This window comes from Tamandua tetradactyla, chromosome 7 (assembly GCF_023851605.1).
Source record: "Tamandua tetradactyla isolate mTamTet1 chromosome 7, mTamTet1.pri, whole genome shotgun sequence".
In the NCBI taxonomy this organism is placed as follows: Eukaryota; Metazoa; Chordata; class Mammalia; order Pilosa; family Myrmecophagidae; genus Tamandua; species Tamandua tetradactyla.
Window position 1 is genome coordinate 174987664 of NC_135333.1, and position 24666 is coordinate 175012329.

Sequence of the window (24666 nt, forward strand, 5' to 3'; positions counted from 1 at the left end):
AGAAGACTGAGAATATGGCCCAGTCAGAGGAACAAACCAATAGTTCAAATGAGATACAAGAGCTGAGACAACTAATGCTGAATATACGAACAGAAATGGAAAACCTCTTCAAAAATGTAATCGATAAATTGAGGGAGGACATGAAGAAGACATGGGCTGAACAAAAAGAAGAAATAGAAAATCTGAAAAAACAAATCACAGAACTTATGGAAGTGAAGGATAAAGTAGAAAAGATGGAAAAAACAATGGATACCTACAATGATAGATTTAAACAGACAGAAGATAGAATTAGTGATTTGGAGGATGGAACATCTGAATTCCAAAAAGAAACAGAAACTATCGGGAAAAGAATGGAACAATGTGAACAGGGTATCAGGGAACTCAAGGACAATATGAAGCGCACAAATATACGTGTTGTGGGTGTCCCAGAAGGAGAAGAGAAGGGAAAAGGAGGAGAAAAACTAATGGAAGAAATTATCACTGAAAATTTCCCAACTCTTATGAAAGACCTAAAATTACAGATCCAAGAAGTGCAGCGCACCCCAAAGAGATTAGACCCAAATAGGCGTTCTCCAAGACACTTACTAGTTAGAATGTCAGAGGTCAAAGAGAGAGAGGATCTTGAAAGCAGCAAGAGAAAAACAATCCATCACATACAAGGGAAAACCAATAAGACTATGTGTAGATTTCTCAGCAGAAACCATGGAAGCTAGAAGACAGTGGGATGATATATTTAAATTACTAAAAGAGAAAAACTGCCAACCAAGACTCCTATATCCAGCAAAATTATCCTTCAAAAATGAGGGACAAATTAAAACATTCTCAGACAAAAAGTCTCTGAGAGAATTTGTGACCAAGAGATCAGCTCTGCAAGAAATACTAAAGGGAGCACTAGAGTCAGATACAAAAAGACAGAACAGAGAGGTATGGAGAAGAGTGCAGAAAGAAGGAAAATCAGATATGATATATATAATACAAAAGGCAAAATGGTAGAGGAAAATATTATCCAAACAGTAATAACACTAAATGTCAATGGACTGAATTCCCCAATCAAAAGACATAGATTGGCAGAATGGATTAAAAAACAGGATCCTTCTATATGCTGTCTACAGGAAACACATCTTAGACCCAAAGATAAACATAGGTTGAAAGTGAAAGGTTGGGAAAAGACATTTCATGCAAATAACAACCAGAAAAGAGCAGGAGTGGCTATACTAATATCCAACAAATTAGACTTCAAATGTAAAATAGTTAAAAGAGACAAAGAAGGACACTATCTACTAATAAAAGGAACAATTAAACAAGAAGACATAACAATCATAAATATTTACGCACCGAACCAGAATGCCCCAAAATACGTGAGGAATACACTGCAAACACTGAAAAGGGAAATAGACACATATACAATAATAGTTGGAGACTTCAATTCACCACTCTCATCAATGGACAGAACATCTAGACAGAGGATCAATAAAGAAATAGAGAATCTGAATATTACTATAAATGAGCTAGACTTAACAGACATTTATAGGACATTACATCCCACAACAGCAGGATACACCTTTTTCTCAAGTGCTCATGGATCATTCTCAAAGATAGACCATATGCTGGGTCACAAAGCAAGTCTTAACAAATTTAAAAAGATTGAAATCATACACAACACTTTCTCGGATCATAAAGGAATGAAGTTGGAAATCAATAATAGGCAGAGTGCCAGAAAATTCACAAATACGTGGAGGCTCAACAACACACTCCTAAACAACGAGTGGGTCAAAGAAGAAATTGCTAGAGAAATTAGCAAATACCTCGAGGCGAATGAAAATGAAAACACAACATATCAAAACTTATGGGACGCAGCAAAGGCAGTGCTAAGAGGGAAATTTATTGCCCTAAATGCCTATATCAGAAAAGAAGAAAAGGCAAAAATGCAGGAATTAACTGTCCACTTGGAAGAACTGGAGAAAGAACAGCAAACTAATCCCAAAGCAAGCAAAAGGAAAGAAATAACAAAGATTAGAGCAGAAATAAATGAAATTGAAAACATGAAAACGATAGAGAAAATCAATAAGGCCAGAAGTTGGTTCTATGAGAAAATCAATAAGATTGATGGGCCCTTAGCAAGATTGACAAAAAGAAGAAGAGAGAGGATGCAAATAAATAAGATCAGAAATGGAAGAGGAGACATAACTACTGACCTCACAGAAATAAAGGAGGTAATAACAGGACACTATGAACAACTTTACGCTAATAAATACAACAATTTAGAGGAAATGGACGGGTTCCTGGAAAGACATGAACAACCAACTTTGACTCAAGAAGACATAGATGACCTCAACAAACCAATCACAAGTAAAGAAATTGAATCAGTCATTCAAACGCTTCCTAAAAAGAAAAGTCCAGGACCAGACGGCTTCACATCTGAATTCTATCAAACATTCCAGAAAGAATTAGTACCAACTCTCCTCAAACTCTTCAAAAAAATCGAAGTGGAGGGAAAACTACCTAATTCATTCTATGAAGCCAACATCACCCTCATACCAAAACCAGGCAAAGATATTACAAAAAAAGAAAACTACAGACCAATCTCTCTAATGAATATAGATGCAAAAATCCTCAATAAAATTCTAGCAAATCATATCCAACAACACATTAAAAGAATTATACATCATGACCAAGTAGGATTCATCCCAGGTATGCAAGGATGGTTCAACATAAGAAAATCAATTAATGTAATACACCACATCAACAAATCAAAGCAGAAAAATCACATGATCATCTCAATTGATGGAGAGAAGGCATTTGACAAGATTCAACATCCTTTCCTGTTGAAAACACTTCAAAGGATAGGAATACAAGGGAACTTCCTTAAAATGATAGAGGGAATATACGAAAAACCCACAGCTAATATCATCCTCAATGGGGATAAATTGAAAACTTTCCCCTAAGATCAGGAACAAGACAAGGATGTCCACTATCACCACTATTATTCAACATTGTGTTGGAGGTTCTAGCCAGAGCAATTAGACAAGAAAAAGAAATACAAGGCATCAAAATTGGAAAGGAAGAAGTAAAACTATCACTGTTTGCAGACGATATGATACTATACGTCGAAAACCCGGAAAAATCCACAACAAAACTACTAGAGCTAATAAATGAGTACAGCAAAGTAGCAGGTTACAAGATCAACATTCAAAAATCTGTAGCATTTCTATACACTAGTAATGAACAAGCGGAGGGGGAAATCAAGAAACGAATCCCATTTACAATCGCAACTAAAAGAATAAAATACCTAGGAATAAATTTAACTAAAGAGACAAAAAACCTATATAAAGAAAACTACAAAAAACTGTTAAAAGAAATCACAGAAGACCTAAATAGATGGAAGGGCATACCGTGTTCATGGACTGGAAGACTAAATATAGGTAAGATGTCAATCCTACCTAAATTGATTTACAGATTCAATGCAATACCAATCAAAATCCCAACAACTTATTTTTCAGAAATAGAAAAACCAATAAGCAAATTTATCTGGAAGGGCAGGGTGCCCCGAATTGCTAAAAACATCTTGAGGAAAAAAAACGAAGCTGGAGGTCTCGCGATGCCGGACTTTAAGGCATATTATGAAGCCACAGTGGTCAAAACAGCATGGTATTGGCATAAAGATAGATATATCGACCAATGGAATCGAATAGAGTGCTCAGATATAGACCCTCTCATCTATGGACATTTGATCTTTGATAAGGCAGTCAAGCCAGCTCACCTGGGACAGAACAGTCTCTTCAATAAATGGTGCCTAGAGAACTGGATATCCATATGCAAAAGAATGAAAGAAGACCCATATCTCACACCCTACACAAAAGTTAACTCAAAATGGATCAAAGATCTAAACATTAGGTCTAAGACCATAAAACAGTTAGAGGAAAATGTAGGGAGATATCTTATGAATCTTACAATTGGAGGCAGTTTTATGGACCTTAAACCTAAAGCAAGAGCACTGAAGAAGGAAATAAATAAATGGGAACTCCTCAAAATTAAACACTTTTGTGCATCAAAGAACTTCATCAAGAAAGTAGAAAGACAGCCTACACAATGGGAATCAATATTTGGAAACGACATATCAGATAAAGGTCTAGTATCCAGAATTTATAATGAGATTGTTCAACTCAACAACAAAAAGACAGTCAACCCAATTACAAAATGGGAAAAAGACTTGAATAGATACCTCTCAGAGGAGGAAATACAAATGGCCAAAAGGCACATGAAGAGATGCTCAATGTCCCTGGCCATTAGAGAAATGCAAATCAAAACCACAATGAGATATCATCTCACACCCACCAGAATGGCCATTATCAACAAAACAGAAAATGACAAGTGCTGGAGAGGATGTGGTGAAAGAGGCACACTTATCCACTGTTGGTGGGAATGTCAAATGGTGCAACCACTGTGGAAGGCAGTTTGGCGGTTCCTCAAAAAGCTGAATATAGACTTGCCATACGACCCAGCAATACCATTGCTGGGTATCTACTCAAAGGACTTAAGGGCAAAGACACAAACAGACATTTGCACACCAATGTTTATAGCAGCGTTATTTACAATCGCAAAGAGATGGAAACAGCCAAAATGTCCATCAACAGCCGAGTGGCTAAACAAACTGTGGTATATACATACGATGGAATATTATGCAGCTTTAAGGCAGGATAAACTTATGAAGCATGTAATAACATGGATGGACCTAGAGAACATCATGCTGAGTGAGTCTAGCCAAAAACTAAAAGACAAATACTGTATGGTCCCAATGATGTGAATCGACACTCGAGAATAAACTTGGAATATGTCATTGGTAACAGAGTTCAGCAGGAGTTAGAAACAGGGTAAGATAATGGGTAATTGGAGCTGATGGGATACAGACTGTGCAATAGGACTAGATACAAAAACTCAAAAATGGACAGCACAATAATACCTAATTGTAAAGTAACCATGTTAAAACACCGAATGAAGCTGCATCCGAGCTATAGGTTTTTGTTTTGTTTTGTTTTGTTTTGTTCTTACTATTATTACTTTTATTTTTTTTCTCTATATTAACATTCTATATCTTTTTCGGTTGTATTGCTAGTTCTTCTAAACCGATGCAAATGTACTAAGAAACGATGATTATGCATCTATGTGATGATGTTAAGAATTACTGATTGCATATGTAGAATGGTATGATTTCTAAAAAAAAAAAAAAATGGACAGCACAATACTACCTAATTGTAATGTAATTATGTTAAAACACTGAACGAAGCTGCATCTGAGCTATAGTTTTTTTTTCTTATATATTTTTGTATTTTTTATTTTTATTTTTTCTCTATATTATCATTTTATTTCTTTTTCTGTTGTCTTGCTATTTCTTTTTCTAAATCGATGCATATGTACTAAGAAATGATGATCATACATCTATGTGATGATATTAAGAATTACTGATTGCATATGTAGAATGGAATGATTTCTAAATGTTGTGTTAGCTACTTTTTTTTAATTAATAAAAAAAAAATCAAAAAAAAAAAAAGGTACCATCCTTTTCTGGGGCACAGACAGCTTCAAACAAGATTCTGACTCTATGAGTTTGCTTATTCCAATTAGTTCATATCAGTGAGAGCATATGATATTTATCCTTTTGAATCTGGCATATTTCACTCAGCATAATGTCGTCAAGGTTCATCTATGTTGTCACGTGTATCAGAAACTCAGTCCTACACATTGCTGTTTGAACACTCAATTTAATTTTCAAATTAACTGTTTTCCAATTCTCTACTAAAAAAATACTCAACCCAAAGATCTCAATAAACCAGTAACTAGTAAAGAGATTGAATCAGTAATCAAAAATCTCTCAAAGAAAAGCCCAGGAAACAGATGGTTTCACTGGGAAATTCTACCAAATATTCCAAGACTAAATCTAAGCCTGCTCAAACTCCAGCAAAAACTGAAGAGGAGGGTACACTCCCTAACTCATTCTAGGAGGCCAAAGTCACCCTCATACCAGAGCCAGATAAAGATTCCACAAGAAAGGAAAATTACAGACCAATATCCCTCAGGACTAGAGATGCAAATATCATCTATAATACATTGGTAAATATATATGTTGCACTTAAAATACTGGTAAATCAAATATAACAGCACATCAAAAAATTATATATCACAATCAGGTGGGATTCATCTCTCACATGCAAGAGTGGTTCAACATAAGAAAATCAACAAATGTACTATACCACATTAGTAGGACGAAGAGAAAAACACATAATCCTCTCAAGTGATGAAGAAAAGGCATTTAACAAAATAAGGCACCTCTTCCTGATAAAACACTTTGTAAACAAGGAATAGAAGGGAACTTCTTCAAAATGATAAAGGGCATAGATGAAAAACCCACAGCTAATATCACGCTCAACAGGGAAAGACAAAAAGCTTTCGCTCTAAAATCAGGAACAAGACAAGGATGCCCACTGTCACATTGTTAGGCAAGAGAAAGAAATAAAAGCCATTCAACAGGAAAGAAAGAAGTGAGACATTCCCTATTTGTAGATGACATGACCTGATATACAGAAAACCCTGAAAAATCCACAACAAAGCCTCTGGAACTAGTAAATGAATTCAGCCACGTGGTAGGGTACAACATCAATGTGCAGTAGTTGATAAGTAGTATTTCTATACACTAGTAATAATCAATCTGAAGGAAAAAAAATCAATGAAAAAATTCCATTCATAATAGTAGCTAAAAGAATCAAATATCTAGGAATAAATCTAACCAAGGATATAAACAACTTGTACATAGAAAACTACAAAGCATTGCTAAAAGAAATCAAAGACTTAAATAAATGGAAGGACATTCTGTGTTCATGGATAGGAAAGCTAAAGAGTTTATAATGAAAGTAAAACGACAACCTAAACAATGGGAGAACATATTTGGAAACTACATATCCAATAAAGGTTTAATATCCAGGATATATAAAGAAATCCTACAACTTAACAACACAATTCAAAAATGAGCAAAAGGGGTGCGAGGGTGGTTGAGTGGTAGAATTTTCACCTGCAATGCAGGAGACCCAGGTTCAATTCCAGGCCTGTGCACTTCCCAAACAAACAAACGAAAAACCAAAACAAACAAATATTCAACAAATAGTGCTGCAATAAGGGGATACTCACATGGAAAAAAAAATGCAATGTGACCCCCGCCATACAGCATATAAAAATAAAAAAGAGCGAAAGAGTTGAAGACATTTTTCCAAAGAAGATATATAAATGGCCAAAAGCCACATAATAGATGCTCAACATCATTGGCTATTAGAGAAAAGCAAATGAAATTTTCAATGAGATACCACTTCACACATACTGAATGGCTAATATTAACAAATGGAAAATTACAAATGCTCGAGAGGATTGGAAAGAGGAACACTTGTCCACTGGCATTTCAGTGCAAGTCAGGATTGGAGCTGCAGCTATCTGAGACAGCTCCGTGGGAAGCTCTACTGTCTGTGGTTGGGCCACTGCACACTACATGAAAAGCTGACAAGCTTTCCGTGAGATATGTATGAACAGAACCACTGCCAGGGTGGACTAAACAGGACAGTGTGGTAGTCAGGTTCAGGTGTCAGCTTGGCCAGGTGAAGGCACCTAGTTCTGTTGCTGTGGACATGAGCCAATGGTACGTGAACCTCATCTGTTGCTGATTACATCTGCAGTGGCTAGGAGGTGTGCCTGCTGCAATGAATGATGTTTAATTGAATTGGCTGGTGCTTAAATGAGAGCGCTCAACGTAGCACAGCCCAAGCAGCTCAGCAACCTCATCTCAGCACTCGCAGCTCAGCCCAGGCCTTTGGAGATGCAGAAAGGAATCACCCTGGGGAAAGTTGTTGGAACCCAGAGGCCTGGAGAGAAGGCCAGCAGAGATCACCCTGTGCCTTCCCATGTAAGAAAGAACCTCTGTGGAAAGTTAGCTGCCTTTCCTCTGAAGAACTAACGAAATAAATCCCCTTTATTAAAAGCCAATCCGTCTCTGGTGTGTTGCATTCCAGCAGCTAGCAAACTAGAACAGACAGCAAAGGGACAGATTAAAGGAAAAATCAATTCAAGGGCAGAACCGTGGAAGCTGAGGCCTGGACCAAAGAGATAAAGGCCAAGAGGTCAGGCCCAGTTATGTAAAGACAGCAAGTCCAGCCCAAGCCTGGAGAGGGTGGCCCTTCCACCCACTGTCCAGAAGGAGCTGCCACCCTGTTCTCAGAGGGGCCTGTGCCAGGGGCTCCCCATCTCCCCCTGTTCTCAGAGGAGCCTGTGCCCAGCACTTCCCCATCTCCCCCTGTTCTCAGAGGGGCCTGTGCCAGGGGCTCCCCATCTCCCCCTGTTCTCAGAGGGGCCTGTGCCAGGGGCTCCCCATCTCCCCCTGTTCTCAGAGGGGCCTGTGCCAGGGGCTCCCCATCTCCCCCTGTTCTCAGAGGGGCCTGTGCCAGGGGCTCCCCATCTCCCCCTGTTCTCAGAGGGGCCTGTGCCAGGGGCTCCCCATCTCCCCCTGTTCTCAGAGGGGCCTGTGCCAGGGGCTCCCCATCTCCCCCTGTTCTCAGAGGGGCCTGTGTCCAGCGCTTCCCCATCTCCCCCTGTTCTCAGAGGGGCCTGTGCCAGGGGCTCCCCATCTCCCCCTGTTCTCAGAGGGGCGTGTGTCCAGCGCTTCCCCATCTCCCCCTGTTCGCAGAGAGGCCTGTGCCAGGGGCTCCCCATCTCCCCCTGCTCTCAGAGGGGCCTGTGCCAGGGGCTCCCCATCTCCCCCTGTTCTCAGAGGAGCCTGTGCCCAGCACTTCCCCATCTCCCCCTGTTCTCAGAGGGGCCTGTGCCAGGGGCTCCCCATCTCCCCCTGTTCTCAGAGGGGCGTGTGTCCAGTGCTTCCCTATCTCCCCCTGTTCTCAGAGGGGCCTGTGCCAGGGGCTCCCCATCTCCCCCTGCTCTCAGAGGGGCCTGTGCCAGGGGCTCCCCATCTCCCCCTGTTCTCAGAGGGGCCTGTGCCAGGGGCTCCCCATCTCCCCCCGTTCTCAGAGGGGCCTGTGTCCAGTGCTTCCCTATCTCCCCCTGTTCTCAGAGGGGCCTGTGCCAGGGGCTCCCCATCTCCCCCTGCTCTCAGAGGGGCCTGTGCCAGGGGCTCCCCATCTCCCCTTGTTCTCAGAGGGGCCTGTGCCAGGGGCTCCCCATCTCCCCCCGTTCTCAGAGGGGCCTGTGCCAGGGGCTCCCCATCCCCCCCCGTTCTCAGAGGGGCCTGTGCCAGGGGCTCCCCATCTCCCCCTGTTCTCAGAGGGGCCTGTGCCAGGGGCTCCCCATCTCCCCCCGTTCTCAGAGGGGCCTGTGTCCAGTGCTTCCCTATCTCCCCCTGTTCTCAGAGGGGCCTGTGCCAGGGGCTCCCCATCTCCCCCTGCTCTCAGAGGGGCCTGTGCCAGGGGCTCCCCATCTCCCCTTGTTCTCAGAGGGGCCTGTGCCAGGGGCTCCCCATCTCCCCCTGTTCTCAGAGGGGCCTGTGCCAGGGGCTCCCCATCCCCCCCCGTTCTCAGAGGGGCCTGTGCCAGGGGCTCCCCATCTCCCCCCGTTCTCAGAGGGGCCTGTGCCAGGGGCTCCCCATCCCCCCCCGTTCTCAGAGGGGCCTGTGCCAGGGGCTCCCCATCTCCCCCTGTTCTCAGAGGGGCCTGTGCCAGGGGCTCCCCATCTCCCCCTGTTCTCAGAGGGGCCTGTGCCAGGGGCTCCCCATCTCCCCCTGTTCTCAGAGGGGCCTGTGCCAGGGGCTCCCCATCTCCCCCCGTTCTCAGAGGGGCCTGTGCCAGGGGCTCCCCATCTCCCCCCATTCTCAGAGGGGCCTGTGCCAGGGGCTCCCCATCTCCCCCTGTTCTCAGAGGGCGGCGCCGTCTCCGCAGTATTCGAGAGAACAAGGCTCCTGTGCAAGTGCGTGAAAGGGCAGGGCTGCTGCTCCATCAGGTCCTGATGACAAAACATGTAAGTCTAATAGAAACAGGGAAGGGTTTGGGAATTGTTCAGGATCTGTCACCTGTTTCCCTCAATTTCTCCCTGTGGGAAAGGGAATGCTCGTCCTAGGCCTGCTCCGCCTCCGTATACTGGAAGCAGATACTTGTTCTCCAGGCTTCAGAGGGCCATACCCAGAGGGGACTGTGCCCCAGGACAGACAACTGTAACCAGTTTGATGAGATTTTTACAAGCAACGTTTCTGAAATGGTTTCTGGGTTTTGGAATATTGTGATGGAATGAATGTATTTTGCATATAGAAAGAACATGTCTTTTGGGGGCCCAGAGTACAGAGTGTGGTGGTTTGAAACTGTACGTGCCCCAGAAAAACATGTTCTTAAATCTAATCCACTCCTGTGAGTGTGAATCCACTGTAAGTAGGATCTTTCGACAGGGCTACTTCAGTTAAAGCATGACCCACCTCATTCAGGATGGGACTTGGTCCCTGTTCTACTTTACTGGCTGCTGGAATCCAATATACCAGAAACAGAATGGCTTTTAAAGGGAGGAGGAGTTTATTAAGTCGCAAGTCCACAGTTCTACAGGAGTGGACATGTCCCAACCAACAAATCTATAGAAATGTCCAATCTAAGCCATCCAGGGAAAGATAACAAGAAGGCCGAGGAAGTTCAGGGTTTCTCTCTGTCAATGGGAAAGGCATGTGGTGAGCATGGCAATGTCTGCTAGCTCTCTCTCCTGGCTTCTCATTTCATGAAGCTCTCCCAGGGGCGTTTACCTTCTTCATCTCCACAGGTCTCTGGCTGTGTGGGTTCTCGACTCTAAAGGGGACTCTCTCCAAAATGTTTCTCTTTTAAAGGACTCCAGTAAACTAATCAAGGCCCAGCAGGAATGGGTGGAGTCACATCTTCATCTAATCAAAAGTTAGTACCCACAATCGGGTGAGTCACATCTCCATGGGAACAATTTAAAAACTCCCACCCAGCAATAATGAATGAGGATTAAAGGACGTGGCTTTCCTGGGGTCCACAGATTCAAACCAGCACACTCTATTACTGAAGCCATGTACAAACAAAATGAATGCAGAGAGAAAAAAGCCACAGAAGCAAGAAGGTGAAATCAATAAAACTAAGAGAAGGGAGAGGCCAGAGGATGCCACCACGTGCCTTGCCACGGGGCAGAGGGGCCAAGGATCGCTGGCAGCCAGTCTTTGGGAAGAAAACACTGCCTTGATGATGCCTTGATTTGGACATTTTCCTGGCCTCACAACCATGAGCAAGTTAATCCCCATTGTTGACGCCAACCCACCGTGCCTTGTTTGCTTCGAACAGCTGAGGAAGTGAGCACGCCCGACTGCTCCTACTTCATTATGCTTTTTTGCATTATTTACATGAAAGTCACCTTCATTAGCCTATTAGTTACCTGATAAACACTTCTGCATCTTATCCATTTCATTTTCCTCACTCAGTTTTCAATAAACTGAAAGTGATCCCCTAAACACCTGGTAAAAGGAGGAATGAAGGAGAAGACGATGAGCCGAGCCTTAAAGAACAGGAAAGATCTAGAGAAGGGAAAAAAGGAGTGTGTCCACAGGTGACAGGGGTGGACAGGCCAGCTTCAGAGCAGAAGATCCCTGTGGCCAAGTGGCAGAATGGTTCACCGGGGAACTCTGGAGTTCCTGCCAGGGGCCCAAGACTTCATGTCTCAACTAGTTCAGCTGCTTCTAAACATTTATTGTGATGCAGAGGAACTCGGCTCGGTTCATTCCTCATGAACCCCATGTGGAATGCCAATATCTGAAATAAATAAGAGCGAAGCAGGCCCCGAAGCACCTGTTCCCACTTAACGAGCCCCACCGCACCTGGCGAGGGCATCCCCAAAGACCCACAGAGCAACATGGGAAAATCACTAGTTGAGAAAGGTCTGGAAGAAGAGACAAATGGTCATAGCATTTGGAGAAAACCATGGCTCTCTGGATAGCTGGGCTGGCCCAGGGTGTGAGGGCCCAGGGCGGGTGGGAAACACCATTTTCACTTGTTTTTTAAATCATTTATTTTTATATTGTTTAGCTTTCATTTATATTGAGTACTTTTGCTTTGTAATTATAAAATTAACAAATAAGAGGAAATAATTGATTTTAAAAGGCATTTTTAGTGGTTGTATTGCTTCAAGTGGATTACTGTATTTTAATGAATCATTAATTTGCTGACTAAATTGCACTCAAATGAAAATGAACATCTTTTTGCCTAATACTTTCCCATATTTAGAATTACTTTCTTAGGATAACATTCTAAAAGTTAAATAGTTTCCATTTAAGTACTGCATTACCCTGCTTTTAATAAGCCCCCACAGAAATTAAAATATTTTAAAAAGCCATCCTATATTAGTAAAATTTTATTCTAGTAGCCTAGTTTAAAATATATTAAAATCTAATTTACAAAACTAATTAGCCATGTTTCCACACCTCTTAAAAACATAATAAAAGAAAGTTGAATCAGAACTTACTTTCTTTACCGTTGGTGAATTTTTCATCACCTCCTTTACCACTCATCAGGACCACACACTGGAAAGGGATGTGTCCCTCGCGAATGGGTCTCACTGTTTGATCCCATGAAGTCACAGTTGCTATGACAGCACAATCACTCTCAGGCAACACACCGACAACGTTAAATTCTCACTTGCAGGCTCTTTGGGGTGTATGGAGATTCTATTCTACATCCTCTAAAATCAAAGCCAAACGTTTTGTTGATTCTTTGTGAACCTCTAACTGGCTCCCAGCATTCTCACCACCCCTGAGCTGCTGCCAGTGCCCGGAGGCCGCGCGCATGCCAGAGACCCGGGCTGCGGACTCCCAGGAGAGAAACTCCAAAGTCCAAGCCTCTCGGGTCTGCTCCCCTCTTTCCTACTGTTTGAACGTGGCACTACAGGCCTGTTTGTAAAACTGGTGCTGCTTTTAAATAAGTGAGAGAGGTGCCCTCGGTGGCTGACCTCCGCCTCATTACTCCCACCTGCCGACACTCGGCCCCTACTCACGCACGTTGGACTTTCGCTCTGTTCCTCTATTGCGGAACTTTCGAACTTATAAAGCAGCCTAGTGAATGTGGGTGTATGTGGCGCACTCATTTTCTATTTTATTTCTTTTTGCAAACACGCTGGTCACAACCCACTGAACTGATTCCACGGCGCACGAGCAGGGCCCCGACTGGAAAAGTGCCTACGGCTCGGCTGCCCGCAGGGGTCTTCCCGCTGCAACCCCGGCCATGCGCGTCCCTCTCCCCTGTCCACCCCGCGGCCTCAGCCCTGCGCCTCACCCCCTCCCTTGGCTGCCAAGGGCCTCATACTTCCTTCCGCAGCCCTCCTTCCCCCGCCCTCCTCCCGCCGCCCTCCTCCCCCCCCACGGCAGGACCAGTCCTCCCCGCCGCCGACGGGGGGGGACGGAAGGACGGGGGGCCGGGGGACGGGAGGACGGGGGGCTGGGGGCCGGGGGACGGGGGGACGGGGGGGACGGGAGACGGGGGGACGGGGGGGACGGGGGGACCGGGGGCCGGGGGATGGGAGGACGGGAGGACGGGAGGACGGGGAGATGGGGGGACGGGAGGACGGCCGCCACCAGCTATGTGACCACGGCGCCGGCCGGCGTTTCCCACAGGCCGCGCTGGGCTCTCGCTGGCTCTCTTGGACTTGAAGGCTTAAAGAGAGAAACGTCCTCTGTCCATCCTAACTCTCGATAAACTTCCCGGGAATAGGAGTTAGGAGGGAAAGCTGACATGTTTCAGGCGCTGGTGGCGACTGGGCGGTCAGGAGGAAAGAAGGCAGGGCGGGCGGCTGGGCGCTCCCTGCCACGCCCGAGGCCCGGGTTCCGGTCCAGTGCCGGCCCCCACGAAAAATAAAAGTAAAAAAGAGAAAGGAAGAATACAAAAAACGAGTTATCCAATCCAGCTTTACAAGAAATGAAAACTGAACTTCTAATAGTGTTTTAATCTTTACCTGGATTGACTCCGATCCCCACTTGCCCAGACTCTGTGCAGAGGAAGGAGGTCGAATCCCGGCCGCTGTCCGCGCCCATGGCGGGCAGGGGCAGGACAGGTGACCCCTCCACCTCTCCCACTCAGCCACTTCCCTCGGCCAAACATGGCAGAATAAATTAAATCTCTTTCTATTCCATAACCTCTCCTTCCAAACTGTTCTTTTCCCATCCACCAGACTGTCCAAGCACCGCCACTTTCAAAATTTATTTCCCAAAATAGGGCAAGTTTTACACAAACCTCCAAAATGTTTCCTGACCCCATCCTAGTTACCCCGTTATCCGTCCAGCAGTCAAAACTCCCATCTCCTAAGTGCAGCTGCTCGGGGGTCAGCAATCGGATTAAATCCATGCCCATTAAATCATAAAACTGCATGACCAGGGCCTCGGGGGAGCTGGTGGCGGGGGCTGGGGCTCCGGCCCGGGGACAAGGCGGGGACGCCGAGAGAATGGCCGGGCCGCGGCGGGGTGGGGGCCACACAGGGTCTCCGGGGAGCTCTGGGGCGGCGGGCGGCCCGAGACCCCCAGTGGGCGGCTGCAGCGGGGAGGGGCGAGGGGGGTGCCCGGCCTCGGCCCCAGGGTCCAGGCGGACCCCATCGTCCCCCCGGGGGTGGGCCTCGGGCGGGGCCGTGAGCACCCGCCGGGAGCGGTGTCCGGGGGACCCACGAGCGCTGCGGCCACGGACCGCCCCCACCCCGGGCGTCGGTCGGCTCCCCGGGCCCCCCAGACACCGGCTGTCCACCCGCCGGCCCGGCTCACCGCCCTCCAGCCGCCTCGGGGTCGCCACCTGCAGGGCAGGCGCGGTAAGTGCAGGCAGGCGGCCCCCATAGCTGCCCAAGCTTTGATCGATTTTTTATTTTTTTCTTAATAGTCTTTTTCCTGTTCCCCTTTTAAAAATATATTTCTCCCATAAATTTTTATTAGTATGATTGTTTTTTCACTTTCTTATTTTATAGATATTTTATGTTTTTATTGATTCTTTATTTTCTATTTATTCCACATTTTTTATTCCATTTCATTTACTTTTATTACTTTTTTCTCTTAAATTTTCTCTCCCTTTGGTGGACACCAGTCTGCCTTCACTCCCAGCATACCTCAGGGTGTCTCCTTTTGCTTCTGGGGCCTGCTACTACTGTTGAGGTGTGTTTTGCTGTTCTTGTTTTTGTGTTTCATATTTTTATTATATTCCTAGTTTACTATCTTTTTCTTTCTTTTTCTTTTTGGGTGCATGGGCTGGGAGTCGAGCCTGGGTCTACCATGTGGCAGGCAGCCATTCTGCCACTGAAGTACCCATGCATTCCAACCTAGCTTCTAGGAGACCCTCAAGTTTAACTGTATCCCCTACGTGAGATCTGGACCTTGATTTGGTGGAGAATAACCAACAAACCAAGTGCAAAAAGAAACCTTCAGCAAAAATCAAATAAACACAAAACCTTAGAAGACTGAAGGAGACCAACTTGCAAAATAAGCATATCAAGATAACCAAGTACTCCAAACACAACAGAAAATCTTAAAGCATATGAAGATCCAAGCAGAAATGGTCCAGTCAAATGACCAAATCAAAAGTTCAGAGGGGACACAGAACATGGAACAACTACTCAAGAATATTTATTAAAAAATTAAGGATATCAGGAATACACTAGAAGAGCATAAAGAATTCAGAAGGTTAAATAGAAAATGGCAGCTCTCACAGAAATGAAAGAAAAAGTAGATCAAATTAGAAATATACTAGAGACACACAATAGCAGATTTGAAGAAGCAGAAAGAAGAATAAGTGAGCTAGAAGATAGAACAATTGAACTAGAGCGCACAAAAGAACAAATGTTAAGAAAGGTGGAAAAATGCAACTGGATCTTAGGGAAATGACAGCAACAAGAGGCACACAAATATAAGAATCACTGGTGTCCAAGAAGGAGAAGAGCAGAGTAGAGGATTGGGAAAGTTAGTTGAAGATAAAATTGGTGAAAACTTTCCAATTCTTATAAAAGACACAAATATGCAAATCAAAGATGCCCAATGAAATCCAAATAGAATAAATCCAAACAGGCCTACTCTAAGACGCATATTAGTCAAACTGTCAGGTGCTGAACAGAAGCAAAAAGACCTGAAAGCAGCACAAGAAAAGCAAAATTCTACATACAAGGGAAACCACATAAGCTGACTTCAGACAATTTAACATGCACCACGGAAGCAAGAAGGCAGTGGTGTGATATATTTAAGATCCTGAATGAGAAAGGCTTCTAGACAGCAATTCTTTATCCAGCCAACTCATCCTTCAAAATTGAGGAAGAGATTAAAATCTTCAAAGACAAAGAAATAATGAGAGAATTATTCAACAAGAGACCAGCTCTACAAGAAATACTAAAGGGAATCCTGTTAGCTGAAAAAAAAAAAAAAAAAGACATGAGAGGGAAGTCTGGAGGAGGGCACAGAATTGAACAATATAAGTAACAGTAATTTAAACGATAAAAAGAGAGAAAGAAAATGATATATAGTTCTACAAATAAAAACTAAAGGACAAAATGATAGAGTTAAGAACTGCTTTGACGGTAATTAGTTAGAACATTAATGGACTAAACTCACCAATTAAAAATACAGACTAGAAAAGTGGATTTAAAAACATAATCCATCCATATGCTATTTACAAGAGACGCATCTTAGATTCAAGGACACTGAATGAAAGTGAAAGGATGGAAAAAGATCTTCTGTACAAGCTGTCACCAAAAGACAGCAGGAGTAGCTATACTAATATCATACAAAACAGACTTAAATGTAAAGACATCGTAAGAGACAAAGAAGCACACTACGTATTAATAAAAGGGAAAATTCACCAAGAAGAAATAATCATAAATGTGTATACTTCCAATCAAGGAACTCCAAAATACAAGAAGCACATGTTGACAAAACTGAAAGGAGATATAGACATATCAACAATAATAGTGGGAGACTTCAATACACCACTCTCCACTACAGATAGAACAACCACACACAGGATCACCAAGGAAATAGAGAACCTAAATAATTGGATAAGTGGATTCGATCTAATAGATATATTTAGGCCATTATACCCCAAAACACCAAGATATTCATTCTTCTCTGGTGCATATGGAATGTTCTCCAGGATAGATGATATACTAGGACATAAACTGAGTCTTTAAAATTTAATAAGATTTAAATTATCCAAAGCACTTTCTCTGATCACAATGGAATGAAGCTAGAAATTAATAATCACCAAAGAAGCAGAGCTTTCACAGATATAGAGAGATTAAACAACACGTTATTAAATAATCAGTGAGTTAAAGAAGAGATTGCTAGAGTGATTGGTAAATATCTGGAGATGAATGATAATGAGAATACAATATATCAAAACTTATGGGATGCAGCAAAGGCAGGTCTGACAGAGAAATTTATTGTCCCAAATGTCTATATTAAAAACTAGAATGAGCAAAACTTGATGATTTAACTGCTCAGCTGAAGAAATTATAGAAAGAATAGCAAACAAAACCCAAAGCAAACAAAAGAGAAATAACAAAGATTAAAGCAGAAATAAACAAGGTGTAAAACAATAAAATAGAAGGAATCAACAAAACCAAAAGTTTTAATTAGTCATTAAAAATCTTCCTACAAGAAAAGCCCAGGACCAGATGGCTTTACAGAATTCTATCAAACATTCCAAAAAGAACTAATGCCAATCCTGGTCAAACTCTTACAAAATATTGAGGAAAAAGGAACACTACCTAACTCATTTTATGAAGCTCACATCACTCTACTACCAAAATTGGATAAAGACAATACAAGAAAAGAAAACTACAGACCAATCTCTCTAATGAATGTAGATGCAAAAATTCTTAACAAAATACTAGCAATTGAATCCAACACCACATTAAAAGAATTATACACCATGACCAAGTGGGATTTATACTAGGAATGCGAGGGTAGTTCAGCATAAGAAAATTAATCAATGTAATACAGCACATTAACAAAAAAAAAAAAAGGAAAAAATCACATGATCATACCAATTGATGATGAAAAAACATTTGACTAAACCCAGCATCCTTTCCTGATAAAAACACTTCAAAAGTTAGGAATCAAAGGAAACTTTCTCAATATCTTAAAAGGCATATATGAAAAACCCATACCCAGTATCACATTTAATGGTGAGAAATTGAAAGCATTCCCCTTGAGATCAGGGACGAGACAAGGATGCCCAATGTCACCATTATTATTGAACATTGTATTAGAAGTACTAGCTGGAGCAATTAGGAGAAAGAAATGAAAGGCATCCAAATAGAAAAGGAAAAAGGAAAACTTTCATTATTTGCAGAGGACATGATCCTATACTTAGAAAACCCTACAAAATCTACAGCAAAGCAACTTGAGCAAAGTGGTGGGATACAAGATTAATGCTCAAAAATCAGTAATGTTTCTACATACAAGCAATGACCTATCTGAGGAGACAACCAAGGAAAACTACCATTCAAAATAGTGACCAGAAGAATCAGGTATCTAGGAATGAGCCTAACCAGGTATGTCAAGGAGTTAGACACAGAAAATTACAAAAGAAATAAACAATGACCTAAATAGATGAAAAGACATTCCATGCTCATGAAAGGGAAGGTTGAATGTCATCGAGATGTCAATTCTATCCAAACTGATCTATAGATTCAATGCAATACCAATTAAAATCCCAACAACTTACTTTGAAGACTTGAAAAGCTGGTTATCAAATTTATATGGAAGGGAAAGAGACCCCAAATAGCTAAAGATATCCTTAAAAAGAAGAACAAACTGGGAGATCTATCACTTTCTGACTTTAAAGCTTACTATAAAGCCACAGTGGCAGCTTTGGTTCTGGCATGGTACTGGCACAAAGACAGAAGGACTGACCAGTGGAAGAGAATCAAGAGTGCAGAGATGGACACCAAATTTATGGGTATTTCATCATTGATAAGGTCCCCAAATCCACTGAACTGGGACAGAATAGTCTTTTCAATAAACGAGCATGGGAGAACTGGATTTCAATAAACAAAAGAATAAAAGAAGACCCCTACCTTACACCCTATACAAAAATTAATTCAAAATGGATTAAAGACCTAAATGTAAGAGCCAGTGCCATAAAACTTATAGAAGAAAATATAAGGAAACATCTTAAAGATCTAGTAATAGGAGGTAGCTTCTTAAACTTTACACCTAAAGCACAAGCAGCAAAAGAAAAAATAGACAAATGGGAACTCCTTAAGATCAAGAGTTTCTGTGCTCAAAAGATTTTGTTAAAAAGGTGAAGCAGTAGCCAACTCAACGAGAGAAAATAATTGGCCTGGATAAAGGCTTGATATCCTACATACATAAAGAAATTATACAGCTCAAAAACAAAAGAACAACTCAATTATAAAATAGGCAGAAGATATTAATAGACATTTTACTGAAGAGCAAATACAGATGGCTAAAAAAGCACATGAAGAGAAGCTCATCTTCATTGGCTATAAGGGAAATGCAGATCAAGACTACGAGATACCACCTATAAGAACCTATAAGAACAGCTATAAGAACACCTATAAGAACAGCTGCTATTAAACAAACAGGAAGCTACAAATATTGGAGAGAATGTAGAAAAATTGGAACACTTTCACTGCTGGTGGGCATGTATGTTCAGCCATTGTGTAAGTCAGTGTGGTGATTCCTCAGAAAACTAAATATTGAGTTGCCCTACGACCCAGCAATACCAATACTTGGTATATACCCAGAAGATTTGAGGGTAGTGACACAAACAGACATTTGCCCACCAATGGTCATGGAGGCACTATTCACAATTGCCAAGACACAGAAACAATACAGGTGCCCATCAACTGATGAGTGGATAAACAAAATGTGGTATATACATACAATGGAATATCATGCAGCATTAGATTAAATGAGGTCCCAAAACCCATGAAAACGTGGATGAGTTTTGAGGACATAATGCTGAGTGAGATAAGCCAGACACAAAAGGATAGATATTGTATGATTTCATTATTATGACTCTGATAAAGCTGCCAGTATTTTGGAGCAGCTAGAAGGAAAAATCTGAGTTCAGGGCATGGTAGCCCATGACAAACTCTGGGACCTGTTTTGTAGCTGCTGGTTAAAGTGTGCTTTGAAAATTATCGCTTTTTTTTCTTTCTTTGCTTTGTATGTTATATTTTACAACCAAAAAAAATGGTTAAAAAAACTGTAGGCAGCTATATTAATATTAGATAAAATAAATTCTTGAAATCTAAAATTTGAAAATGTTTAGTAACATAAGTAACATATAGCAAAGTGGATATCTGTAATAACTTTTTACTTGATAGTTTGAGAATGCACACAGTTTTGATAGTTAATCAAATGGCATTTAAGATAGTGTTTAATATTTAGAATCTAAGAAACTCTGATATTGGTATCTGTAGATTTCTTCCTTCCTTGATTTTATTTTAAATTGGTTTATGAAACATATTGTACAAACAGTCTTTACAATGATTATTTAGACATTTATTTAAATATGCCTATGGATAATGTAACTAAGTTATACATTTAAGGTGGTTAAGATTTTCATATGCTAATTGTAAAAATATTTGTATCTTTATATTTTCCTGAAAACAGGAAAATGTTTAGCAACATAGGTCATTACTACAGCAATGTTGATATGTAATAACTCTCCACTTGACATTTTTTTTTTTTTTTTTTTTTTTTTTTTTTTTTTTTTAAAGGAAAGACAGAGAGAAGGAAGGAAGGATAGAAGGAAGGAAGGAAGGAAGAAAGGGAAACATTTTTAAACATTTTCTTGTTTTTTATTGTATTCTGTTTCTCCGTTTTTGTTACATGGGCTGGGGCCGGGAATCGAACCGAGGTCCTCCGGCATAGCAGGCAAGCACTTTGCCCGCTGAGCCACCGCGGCCCGCCCTCCACTTGACATTTTGAGAACATTTACAGTTTTGACAGCTGATCAAATGGCATTTAAATTAGTATTTAATATTTAGAATTTAAGAAACTCTGATATCTGAATTTGTAGACTTTTTTCTTGTTGCCTTAATTTTAAATTGGTTTATGAAACTTACTGCATAAACACAGGTTTTACAATGACTATATGAATACTTTATTTAAATATGCCTATGGATAAGCTACCAAAGATATCCATTTTTGGTTGATCTAAGTATATTTTTGTATTCTTAAATAAAAATATTTAAAAAAAAAAAAAGAAATTAAAACAGAATGACTGTCTGACAGCTGTCCCTAAAGCCCTACTGGCGATATTTCCATTTATGTTTGCTTTATATTCCTACATATTTTAAACTAAATAAATCTAGAGTGATTTCAGATAGAAGGTGAGGACGCCTAGAAGCCCTCCACAAAGTAGACAAGTCAGCTGTGACCAGCATTTCCCAGGAACCATGTCCCCAGACATGTTCCCACTTTCCACTGTCCTCCACTTTCAATCCTTCCTAATAAGTGGCGCTAAAAATCCCAGGGTAGTTCGACTTTGGGTCAGCAGAGGGAGGCTAACTCATGAGAGCATCTGTAGCTACAAGATATTTGTATATCCACTGGTTAAGTCGTAACAATCTATATTAGATTAGATAGCTTATATTTTCAATATGTTTGATAATCATTTTATTAGCTAAAACAAAATGAAAACATTCACTCAAGCTATATATTGAAATTGTTAGCCTTATTCTACGAATGGTGGAATAAAAGGATTAAACAATATTTCCATTGTTTTATAACTTATTAGTTGAAAAGTAGGATTAGACTACTCTTTTAATCAGTTACTTCTCCATTATTTCCATTTGGAAATCTTCAATGTTATTTTCTAGAACATGTTTGAAACTTGGTATACTTTTAAACAGTCAGATTAGTTTTACTTAAAAAGGAACTTGAATTCCTGGGAGGTAAATGTCATGTATTGTCATATATTGTGTTGCTATGTAAGACCCGAGGCCCTAAGGCTGAATTTGTGTAAACTCAGAAACTAACCAATGAGATGAGCGTTCATATGTCAATGGTTCCTCAACTTGAGTGCCATCAGAAAGATTCACTTAGCACGCACATTATGAACAAAGTTGTAACAAAGACTACACAGAGTAGGAAAAGACCCTCTACTTTGCTTGAGAAGTTAAGCACATGAAATTTAATTGAATGATTTCTACTTGCCATTTTTCTTAGTTTGTTTAGTTTGTCACAGGGCCAATTTGAAGCTGTTATTTACCCTCGAAAAGCCACGTCCTTTTTCCTGATCCAAACATGTGGGGGTGGCCATGTTCCTTTTAATCCTGATTCAATATTTGTGGGATGGAAAAGTTTTGAACAGATTATCTCCATGGAGATGTGGCACACCCAGTGTGGGTGTGACTTTTTGATTAGATGGGATGTGACTTTGCCCATCCAGGGTGGGTCTTGATTAGTTTACTGGAGTCCTTTAAAAGGGGAGACATTTTTTTTTTTTTTTTTTTAAAGGAAAGACAGAGAGAGAAGGAAGGAAGGATAGAAGGAAGGAAGGAAGGAAGAAAGGGAAACATCTTTAAACATTTTCTTGTTTTATTGTATTTTGTTTTTCCGTTTTTTGTTACATGGGCTGGGGCCGGGAATCGAACCGAGGTCCTCCGGCATAGCAGGCAAGCACTTTGCCCGCTGAGCCACCGCGGCCCGCCCTAAAAGGGGAGACATTTTTGAGAAACCTCAGAATCGGCAGAGCCACCATGAGACACAAAGGTTGGAGATGCAGAAAGAAAACACCCCCCGTGTTTTCCTTTGGCTTTCCTTCGGCCTTCCTTGAGTAAAGGTATCTTTCCCTGGGGGCCTTAGTTTGGAAATTTTCAGGGCCTTAGAAATGCCCACTTGCAACTCGATAAAGTCCCTTTATGAAGGCCATTCCCTTTCTGGTATATTGCGTTATGGCAGCTTTAACAAACCAAAACAGCCATCAAGATAGATTATTTGTAATAAAATTGGTAACTGAGACTTTTCAAATGGAGCTAGGAAAATACGAAAATGCCGCTTGTGAGTGGGGTTTGATGACTCTTGTGAGGAACACACCTCTGCCGCTTTTCTCCAAATACCAGAAAAGGAAAAGGGGGACCATAAGATGCCCCAAAATTTAGAGATAGTGTATTCTGAGACTTAAACAGCACCTATTCTACCTTACCTAATTATAAGCATTATGTTGTTTGGTATCAATCTGGTTAGCTCTTTGAGTCAGTGCCAGTCTCTAAATCTACAACTTTTTTCTATAAGTGAGCAATACAAATCAACAATAAAAAAAACAAATAAACCAATTAAAATATGGGCAAAAGATATGAACAGATATTTCCCTACAGAAGATGAACAAATGGCCAATATGCACATGAAAAGATTATCAAAAGTTAACAGGCCACCATGGCCCAAACAACCCCAAAGAGAGGTATGGAAAGATCAAAGGTGATGGTGGAATTGTACATACAAGATAGGACATAACAAATAAATATGAATGCGGAATCATTAATTTGATACCTCTTTTAGTCTCCAGTATTTTAGAGCAGTTAGAAGTAAAAACCTAAAATTGTGAAATCGTAACCCATGTCAAAGTCTGAAATATGTTCTACAACTCACTGTGGTGCTGTGCTTTGAAATTTATAGCTTTTTTGTATATTTGTTATTGTTCACCAAAAAAAGAAGGAAATAAAAGTCAATTGTGATGATAAAGTATTTAAGCCCTCTAGCCTCCTATATTCTGGAGCAACTAGAAGGAAAAACATGAGAGGACGGTATGGTAGCCCATGACAAACTCTGGGATCTATCATGTAACCACTTTTTGAAGAGTGCTTTGGAAACTATTGCTTTTTCATTTCTTTGCTTTATATATATGTTGTACTATACGATAAAAAAAAAAAGTTAACAGGCCGAGCCCCTAATCTTGAGGCTTGCTCTTGTGAAGCTTATTTCTATAGTAGAGAAGCTAAGCCTACCTATAGCTATGCCTAAGAGTTGTTTCCCAAAAAAACTTCTTTTATTGCTCAGATGTGGCCTCTCTCTCTCTAAGCCCAACTCTGCAAGGAAAATCATTACCCTCTCCCCTATGTGGGATGTGACATCTAGGAGTGAAAGTCTGCCTGGCAACGTGACATGACTCCAGGGATGAGGCTGGCCCTGGCACCGTGGGATCAACGACAACTTTCTGACAAAAAGAGGGAAAATAAAAATTGCAAGATAAAGTTTCAGTGTCTGAGAGAGTACAAATAGAGTCAAAGGCTATTCTGAAGGTCCCTCTTACATAAGCTTCAGCTAGATAGTGCTAATTAAAACGGTTTGCCAAACCTCAACCAGCATCATTCCTTTTAACCCTAAAAGAATACCCAAGGTTCTATCTGAAAATCTACAAATGTTTCACACACTAGGCTTACTTTTCAGAAATCTAAAACCTTCAGATGGCTCGTGTGCTGGTTTGAAGTTATCATGTACCCCAGAGAAGCCAAGTTCTTTAATCCTCATTTAGTACTGTGGGGCGGGATCTTTTTTATTGTTTCCAGGAGATGTGACCTACCCAATTATGGGTGATAACTTTTGATTAGATGGTTTCCATGGAGCTGTGTCTCCAGCCATTCAAGGTGGGGTTGCTTATTGGAGCCCTTTAAGAGGGAACCCTTTTGGAAAAAGCTTTAGAACCAACA

General features: G+C 41.4%; 1 protein-coding gene across 7 annotated transcripts in view; it reads right to left on the reverse strand.

Annotated features, from left to right (window-relative positions):
- Nucleotides 1-24666, reverse strand: part of SLC41A2 (solute carrier family 41 member 2) — a 214804-nt gene that overhangs the window by 186095 nt on the left and 4043 nt on the right. For 2 of the 7 annotated variants that reach the window (XM_077111889.1, XM_077111881.1), the window contains exon 1: nt 12490-12710. The exons of 2 other annotated variants lie outside the window; for them this stretch is intronic. The gene's annotated coding sequence lies outside the window, so the exon portion shown is untranslated. Of the gene's footprint in view, nt 1-12489; nt 12718-24666 lie in introns of those variants that run through there. 3 more of the 7 variants (XM_077111887.1, XM_077111888.1, XM_077111890.1) reach the window with 3 other exon arrangements.